At 34.0% G+C, this 10,000-nt stretch overlaps 1 protein-coding gene across 5 annotated transcripts in view; it reads right to left on the reverse strand.

The window, feature by feature from the left end:
- LOC136830174 (platelet glycoprotein V-like) overlaps window positions 1-10,000 on the reverse strand; it is a 489,567-nt gene that overhangs the window by 72,421 nt on the left and 407,146 nt on the right. For all 5 annotated transcript variants that reach the window (XM_067089433.1, XM_067089430.1, XM_067089428.1 and 2 more), the window contains one exon: window positions 1,815-1,864. The gene's annotated coding sequence lies outside the window, so the exon portion shown is untranslated. The remainder of the gene's footprint in view (window positions 1-1,814; window positions 1,865-10,000) is intronic.

Here is a 10,000-nt window from a genome sequence, read left to right on the forward strand (position 1 = left end):
CTTAAAATACAATAAACTGAAAACGACGCATTTCTCAAAATACATTAAACTGAAATTCCAAAGGTATATAAATATCGAATTCTTCAGACAAATAACAAAAAAGGGTAAATTTTCTTTTAGAATGTCATTATCTAATTACATTTTATTTCTCAAAAAAAAAAATTGTTTGTATTAAGAAATGCATTTCTCAAAATACACTAAATTTAAATTCTAAACCTAAGCAGAATTCAATTCTAAAATAATGCCAAAGAAAAAACTTGTGCGATCTCTTTTTTCATATATTCTTTAATACTTATATTCCACTTCGTAAAAAAATGCATTTCTCAAACTAAATTAAACTGAAAGAAAAAAAAAATGAAGTTATACGACACCAAAGAAAATATTAGGGGAAGCTGGCTCTTCAAATATCCTTTCCTTCTGCATTTATTTCCCCAAAAATTAATATTTCAAAATATAATAAGAGTATATTTCCAAAAACCTCCAAATTTGAAGAAATAATCGGAAAACCGTCCTTTTAGTTTAAATTACTAAGTAATAATTTACAAGAAATAATCACAAGAACTTCACAGTTTTCAAAATTACTAAGTAAAAAATTTGCAAGAAATAATTACAAAAGTTTCTATTTTTTTTTTAAATTACCATATTTTAAAATTACTATTTTTTAAAAATTACTAAGTAAAAATTTTGCAAGAAATAATTTTAAAAACTTTTATTTTTCAAAATTGCAGAGTAAAAAATTTGCAAGAAATAATAATAAAAAACTTCATATTTTTCAAAATTACTAAGTAAAAAACATGCAAGAAATAATAACAAGTTTCTAATTTTCAAAATTGCTAAGTAAAAACATCTGCAAGAAATAATTATAAAAAAATTTCATATTTTTTCAAAATTACTAAAAATTTGCAGGAAATAATAAAAAAAACTTCCTATTTTCTCAAAATCGTTTAGTAAACTTCCGTCCAAGACTGAAGAAATTTCGGGAAACTTTGTTTACGTTTCTTGAAAGCTTCGAAGACGTCACGAGCTCCCGCAAGGCGTAAACATTGGACCTTGGGCGTTTATGCTTTTTTAAGTGAATTTTTTCCAACTCCTTTACAGCGCAGACCTACTTAGTCGGCATACCCGAGCTACGTGGAATGGAGAGGATTCTCCGAAAGCTAAACAATAACAAGAGAGAGATAACTATCGTGTGGGAAACTCGAGGAGAGATAACCGCTTCTCAGATAATCAAGAGAGTAATGATGGTGGAAGAAGGTTATCGAGAAGCTTTCAAAAATTGAATAGATATCTCCAAGGAATTTTCATTAGGACACGGCACTCACTGATAGCGAAATGTCACGTGTGAGATAACAGGGAGTGTCTCGTTTGAAGAGATAAACGTCGAGTGGCGCGTCAGAGATCATATCTGGGGTAATCGGGAGATCTCTTCACACGTCGAGAGATCGCGAAGGATGCCGCAAGTCCAGATAAGAAAGTCGATCGAATGATTAAATATTATGGGGAAAAAGGTTTTGTATATGAACAGTAATCACTTTGGCAAATGATGAAGATAACAAGCATCACGCGATAACAAATGCCACGCGACAAAGTCTCGAGTTATCAAAATGGATAACAAGTTATCTTACGGGTTATTTATAGCATCTTATTCATAATATCTTGATGATGGAAAGTCATAGGTGATTATATTACATAATATTTATGAGTAAAGAGGAATAAGACGGGTGCCTTGATGCCCATTTGAGAGAGAGAGAGAGAGAGAGAGAGAAGCAACTGTTTCATCAGCAAATTAAAACTGTCTATAATTTATTACTCACGTTCTCATAAGTACTGTCTGTCCATGACAACAGGGTTGACTCCTGGATACCTAAAAATAAAATAAAAAAAATTCATGTTTATTTTTGTACATTCTGTAGCTTTAAATTTCTCTATTTTTCACACTTATGAATTCACAAGAGATGTAATAAGTATTTTGTTTGTTTGTTTGTTTGTGTGTGTGTGTGTGTGTGTGTGTGTGTGTGTGTGTGTGTGAGAGAGAGAGAGAGAGAGAGAGAGAGAGAGAGAGAGAGAGAGAGAGAGAGATAAGTAAAGCAAGTCTTCTGTGTGTGTGTATAAAAGAGAGAGAGAGAGAGAGAGAGAGAGAGAGAGAGAGAGAGAGAGAGAGAGAGAGAGAGAGAGGTAAAGCGTCTTCTGTGTGTGTATAAAAGAGAGAGAGAGAGAGAGAGAGAGATAAGTAAAGCAAGTCTTCTGTGTGTGTGTATAAGAGAGAGAGAGAGAGAGAGAGAGAGAGAGAGAGAGAGAGAGAGAGAGAGAGAGAGAGAATATGTAAAGCGCCCCTAATACCAGAACGTGTCAACAATCACCTACCGCTGCCTACCCCCTCCCCCCCACCTCTCCTCTCTCTCTCTCTCTCTCAACTAAACCTGTACAGTGGAATGTTCTAACGACGGTAAAAATGTACTCTGACTCCACCGAGGAATCCCAAGGCCTACCGCTCATTTAGATGTTGTTTTTCTTGCTCTTGTTGTTGTTTTTCCTTGTTGTTGTTGTTGTTCTCTGATCCACACTGATGGCACTATTACACGGCCCTGAGGCGTCGCATTCAAAAGGGTCTTTAAGGAGCGGTTTCTGTTAAAATTACTGTATATTCTCTCTCTCTCTATTTATTTATATCTCAGAAAATCAATATCTTAAAATAACATTCACTTCATATTTCTCTCTACAAAATTTAACATTTTTTCAAAATTCAACATCTTAGAGCAACGTATCTCTCTCTCTCTCTCCTTCATGTCATATCTCAGAAAAGCAACATCTTAAGAAAAGCTTTCATATTTTCTCTACAAAACTTACAAAATTTTTGAAATTCAACATCTTTGAGCAATATTCCTCTCTCTCTCTCTCTCTCTCTCTCTTTTACTACTACTACTACAGCTACTGCTGCCGCTGCTGCTGCTGCTAATACTTTTAGTACTAGTTCTCCAAAGGCTCCATCGAGCTATATTACACGTGGTATGCGCCTAAGTTATACTGTTTACCACTTCTCTCCTCCATTTCTTTACTAAACACCACATAGGACTATGTACCGGCCTGCCGACATAAGTACAACTACGCGGCTTCTTATCTAATCTTTTCTTCTTCTTCTTCTCATTTTTCTTTTTCCTTCTTCTTCTTCTTCTTCTTCTGCACGGCTAATTAGAAATGTTCGCCAAGAGCAGCATCTCTCTCTCTCTCTCTCTCTCTCCCAGATAAAAGCCGAAACGAGCTGATCTCGATAAGAGGAGTTCCCAAACCGGACTCCCGCAAGGGGAGTATCTCTCTCTCTCTCTCTAGACGTTTCTTTGTTTTGGAGTGTAAAATGATATATATAAACTGTCTCTTATGAGAATAATTAAGGAGAATTTTAAGCAAGAGGTAATTTGGAATGTTAATTTTTGTAGTAAAGGACGAGGTTCATATAGTTGATTGATGTGTTATGCAAGCAAGTGCGATTGATATGTATTAAGACAGAATACTGACGTTTTACTCTCTCTCTCTCTCTCTCTCTCTCTCTCTCTCTCTCTCTCTCTCTCTCTATATATATATATATATATATATATATATATATAAAATACATACATATATATAATATATATACATATATATATATGTATACATTATATAAAGTATATAAATTACATTATATATAGATATAAATATGTGCGTGTGTGTGTTTATGAATGTTACTCCCATACATACAATTACATTTTACAAACTTCCTGTAACAATTATGCCAAAACGAGTCTCTCTCATTTCCGGCTTCCCATTAAACATACCAAAAAAAAAGGAAAAAAAAAAAACTGTCCCAATCTGCATCATCAAATAATATTTCTCTTCCTTCGACGGTTTCAACTTTCCACTCTCTTTCGTCCTCCTCCGTCTATTCTATCTCTCGTCTTTCTCGCATTATCCGTTTCTCCCATTACACTCTCTCTCTCTCTCTCATTTCACCTCTAATTCGTCCTTTCTCTCTCTCTCCCTATTCCCTGATTATCATCACTACTGTTTCCTCACGTTCCTTCCCATCTTCTTCCCCTCTCGTCTAAATTATGGTTACCCTTCCTCTTCTTCTTCTTCTTCTTCTTCTTTCTTCTTCTTCTCTTCTTCTCTCGGATTTATTCGGGTTTTCTCAAATGTTCGTCTCATTTTCCGCGTCTCCTGCTTCCTCTCGTCTTTCCTTTCTTCTCATCGTCAGGTTTTTTTTTTTTTTTTTCGTCGTCAGATGTAGTTTTTTTCTTTTATTTTTTTTTTCTCGTCGTCAGATTTTGTTTTTTCCCTTTTTTCCTTTTTTCCGTCGTCAGATTTTGTTTTTTCCATTTTTTCTTTTTTTCCGTCGTCAGATTTAGTTTTTTTTTCTGTTTTAGTTTTTTTCCCTTTTTTCTTTTATGTTTTTTTTTATTTTGTTTTATCTTTATTGTCGCGAATTTCAGAATAAGTAATATCATTTTAATGTTAATGTTCACTATTATCATAATTATTATAATTATCATCACCATTAATGTTATTGAAACGTTCAGTTTGATTATTATTATTATTATTATTATTATTATTATTATTATTATTAATAGACGAAACAATTTTAAAATTCTTTTAAATGTCCAAAATCACTTATTAAAATCACTTATACTAAAGTTTTGATAATTTCTATCCTTTTTACAATTATCATCATCTTCACTGTTACTATAATCTTCAGTTTTATTAATATTATTATTATTATTAAAATCCATTTCACAAACTCCATTAACGAAGCAAAATATAAACAAAATTCTTCAAAGCGAAAAGTATAAACTTTTGGCGAATTGTACAAAAACATATTTAGAAAAATCTTATGTTTTATTATTATTATTATTATTATTATTATTATTATTATTATTATTATTATTATTCATTCATTATTGTTCATTCCATAGACGGAGCAAAAAAAAAAAAAAAAAAAAAAAACTCAAATCGAAAAGTATAAACTTAAAAAAAAACTTAAAAAAAAAAAAGCGGACTATAAGGCAAGGAGTTAAAGACCACTTTATGACGATCCGTGATCCCCAGATTAACCAGACTGCACATTACAGTCTTGGCTGCCAATTTGAGGGCTCATTACGGATTTGGGTTAAATTTAAAAAGAAAAAAAAAAAAGGAAAAACTCAGCCACTTCAGGCCAAATTACGTTTGCTAGAGTTTGATGTCAAGTTTGGATAGTGTTCATATATATATATATATATATATATATATATATATATATATATATATATATATACATATATATATATATATATATATATATATATGTATATGTATGTATATACAGTATATGTTTGTGTGTATGGATATACAGAGATATCTATATATACTACATATACTTTTTTCTGGCTGAGATCGATCCCGGGTTCCGTTAGTGAGGCAAGGTTGATATCCACTGTACCACGCAGAAAACTTATGTGTATATGTACATACAGAAACACAAATATTTATGTATATATATACAGTATATATGTTTCCTCTGATCGATCCCAGGTTCCTTAGTGAGGCGAGGTTGATACCTACTGTACAACGCAGACAATTTATATATATATATATATATATATATATATATATATATATATATATATATATATATATATATATATATATAATGTGTGTGTGTGTGTGTGTGTGTGTATACGTGTATATATAGACATATATATATATAATGGTTTGCATAGTCCAGTGGTTAACAAACTTCCAATTAACAGAACCTCCCATTGTGACGAAACAAGTTAAGCGCCCCCACGTCCCCCTCGATATTTGTCACTTTATTGTGACACCGTTACATCAGTTAATTGTAATGGGTATCAGATTGAGAAGGCTGTAAGGCTAGCAACCTCATCCCCCCAAGAAAAAAAATATTTGAGTACGAATGTAAAAAAAAAAATATATAGAATAAAATACTGACGAGACAAGAACCATAAGAGGATAATTGAAGAAAACATTTACATTATGATGAATGATAGGAAAGCCATTCAAGAATTTGGAAGAAGAAGAAGAAGAAGAAGAAGAAGAAGAAGAAGAAGAAGAAGAAGAAGAAGAAGAAGAGGCAATATGTAAAAAGTGGTCCCCTGTGGTCCGTTGCTTTTTCTTCAGAGTGGTCCCGTGGCCGACCCCCAAATTAACTCAGGGAAATAATTAGATACGAGAGAAGACAACACTGTTTGTCTCACGGGTTCGACTGTTGCCGTACTTTTATCCTGCGGCAGAGAGAGAGAGAGAGAGAGAGAGAGAGAGAGAGAGAGAGAGAGAGAGGAGAGAGAGAGAGAGAGAGAGCGGGCGGCAAATGGCGTTGCTGCTCGATTGCCTATTTTGGGGAGGGGCTAGTGGTAGGGGGAGATGGCAAAGGTGGGGGGGGACAGACGCCCCCCAAAACACCTCCTTCCCTTGAAGACATCTGTTGCGCGGGATAATCTCGCCTGAATGCTGATGGAGACATGGCCGTCGACGCAAGGTTAGTCTTCGTATACATCAGCCTGAAGGAAGGAAGGAATATGGAATTTAGGTCAAAGGCCAAGCGCTGGGACCTACGAGGTCATTCAGCGCTGAAACGGAAACTGACCCTAAAAGGTTTGAAAGGTGTAACAGGAGGAAAACCTCAAAGCAGTTGCACTATGAAACAATTGTTAGAGAAGGGTTCAGGAAAGTAAGAAGGACGAAAGAGAATATGAACTGAGGTACAGTAAAAGGAATGAAAGAGGTTGCAGCTAGGGGCCGAAGGAACGCTGCGCAGAACCTTAAGTAATGCCTACAGTGCACCATGTGAGGCGCACTGCTCGCTTACAATGAATAAAATTTCAATGACTAAAATTTCTGAAAATGGCATTTGTTCCTTCAGCGAAACCAACTTACTCAGAAACCTTTCATTCTCTCCAAAGGACCCGATACAACGCCCGAATCATCAGCTCTCATAGCTAACTAATTTCGCCTAAAAACTGTGAAATGTCTCTCGAGTTCCTGAATAATGCCATGAAAACTTTGTGGTTCCAGAGTTCCACGTCATCCAGAATTCTCAAATGTCATCTCTCGAAAATCCACGTGGCTGTCACATTCGTCAGAGTACCAAATTTATTCAAACTCGGCAGAGTCATTCAGATGTGTTTTAGCCAAGTTATTATAAAACAAGTAAAAAATGCGCCGAAGTTTACTTCTGTGCAATCGAGTTTTCTGTAAAGCCGCTACATCGTATAATAAAGGCCACCGAAAATAGATCTATCTTTCGGTGGTCTCGGTATAATACTATATGAGCCGCGGCCCATGAAACTTTGACCACTGCCAGATACACGATTGTGGCTAACTTTAATCATAAATAAAATAAAGACTACTTGGGCTAGAGGGCTGCAATTTGGTATGCTTGATGACTGGAGGGTGGATGATCATCATACCGGTTTGCAGCCCTCTAGCCTCGGTAGTTTTTAAGATCTGAGGGCGGACAGAAAAAAGTGCGGACAGAATAAAGTGCGGACGGACAGACAAAGCCGGCACAATAGTTTTCTTTCATAGAAAACTAAAAACTTTATTTATAGAACTTCCTGGATCTCTCAATTCAACTTTGAGTTATTGTACGTTACAAAAAACTTAAATAAAAAACTGATTTAATCAACATTATTTGATTACATCGTACATAGTTCAGAAGTATTATAACCAAGGTACTATATGAAAAAAAAAACTTTATTCATAAAACTCCCTAGATCTCTTAATTCAGCTTTGAGTTATATGATGTTACACACACAAAAAATTACAATATTACTTTATACAACATTCAATTTTAAATTGAATTAACACGGAGAACGAAAAATTAAGACAAGTCAACAGTGCAGTATTTTCCAGCGATGCGAATCAATGATACGATGAGCTGTTATTTTAAATGATGGATATTTTACTTATTGAAAAATATTTGTATTTATGATAGAACAAATATATCAGGATATTTCCCTTCTGTTACGATTAAGACTAAAACTCATTTCCGGATGAAATAAGAGTCAAATATTATTATTATTATTATTATTATTATTATTATTATTATTATTGCTGTTGTTGTCATTAATATTATTAGTCAATTATTATTATTATTATTATTATTATTATTATTATTATTATTATTATTATTATTATTAGTATTATTATTATTATTATTATCATTCCCAATGCACAATCACGTGAAACAATCATCAATACTTATTAACATGCTAAGCAAGTTGAAACATTAGAAAAAAATAAAAATGAAAACAAGATATTAATAAATAACAACATATGAGACTTACATGAAGAATAAAAATAAAACAACAAAAAACAAATAAGCAAACAGGCATTTCATACACACAAACATAAACAGCACCACAAGTCAGAACAACGCAAGAACCTCAGACGGCACTGAACGAAACAACCAACTGGGGCCAGATTGTTCAACAAAACAACGCAAAACAACAGTAGTAGGAAAAGTCCCTCACGGCGTTAATGACACAGTAATTAAGGAAAATTAATTATATAAATAAATAAAAAGGCAAAACAAGATAATTATAAAATTATAAATATATATATATATATATATATATATATATATATATATATATATATATATATATATATATATATATATATGTATCTCTCTCTCTCTCTCTCCCTCTCTCTCTCTCTCTCTCTCTCTCGAGGTGAAGTCATGAGCCTCAAGAACCAATCTTCAACCATCAACCCACCACAATCAACTGACCATCAGGGGCACAATCCACTGCTTAGGTTAAATGGCGCAATGGGATTTCTTGCAACGCATTGAGAGCGTTCCAACCCGCCCAGGGACTCGAACCCGTGGCCCTCTGGGTACTGCTTGGGTCAACATAGGCACAATGGGATTAAATGGAACGGGCTAAGAGTGTTCCGACTCGTCCAGGGATCGAACCCGTGGTACTCCGGCTGGCTAGGAGAGTGTTATGACCACTAGACCACGTGTGCTCATTTTAAAGAGAGTTGTTTTGGTGAATCTTTTGGTTAATCTGTTTTCAAACAGACAAATTAATCACATGAAAAAATGTGCCTATGGATAGCATACAAATCAACATACATGTTGTAACATAGTTTAGTTAATTTGGTTAACCTGTTTTCAAGCGGACAATTTAACCACAATAAAAAATGCGGTTAATGTGCCTCAGCAAAGTACATTAGCCAACATACACGTTTTAACATATTTTGGTTAATTCGGTTAATCTGTTTTCAAACGGACGAATTAACCACATGAAAAATGTGGTTAATGTGTCTCTGAATAGCACATACACCAACCGAAACGCTTTAACATAGTTTGGTTAATTCGGTTAATCTTGTATCAAACGGACGAATCAACCACATGAAAAATGTGGTTAATGTGTCTCTGAATAGCACATACACCAACCGAAACGCTTTAACATAGTTTGGTTAATTCGGTTAATCTTGTATCAAACGGACGAATCAACCACATGAAAAATGTGGTTAATGTCCCTCTGAATAGCACATACACCAACGGACACGTTTTAACATAGTTTGTTTAATTCGGTTAATCTTTTTTCAAACGGACGAATTAACCACAATAAACTCAAACGCAGTTAACATTAACCAGTTTATCTCGCTTCCGACTGGTTAATTCGGTCAATCCATTTTCAAAAAGATAAATTAACCCATTCATAATGACGAGTATAATTACCTCTGCATTGCCCAATAACCAACGGACATTTTCACAAACAATCAGATAAAAGTTAAATTCCGACGCTGTTGATATTAACCATAATTTAACTGACTCTCGATTTCTCTCTTATTAGAGAGAAAGCTCAAGAGAAATGATTATTATTACGAATCAAAGTTCTAAATGTCACGCGTTGACCTTCAATGGTATGGTGCTAAAAATATATTTATATATTATATATATATATATCACTATCTCCAGTTTTCGTATGCTACTCTGATAAACTGTAGTTACGTTTCT

This window comes from Macrobrachium rosenbergii, chromosome 46 (genome assembly GCF_040412425.1).
Source record: "Macrobrachium rosenbergii isolate ZJJX-2024 chromosome 46, ASM4041242v1, whole genome shotgun sequence".
Classification (NCBI taxonomy): domain Eukaryota; kingdom Metazoa; phylum Arthropoda; class Malacostraca; order Decapoda; family Palaemonidae; genus Macrobrachium; species Macrobrachium rosenbergii.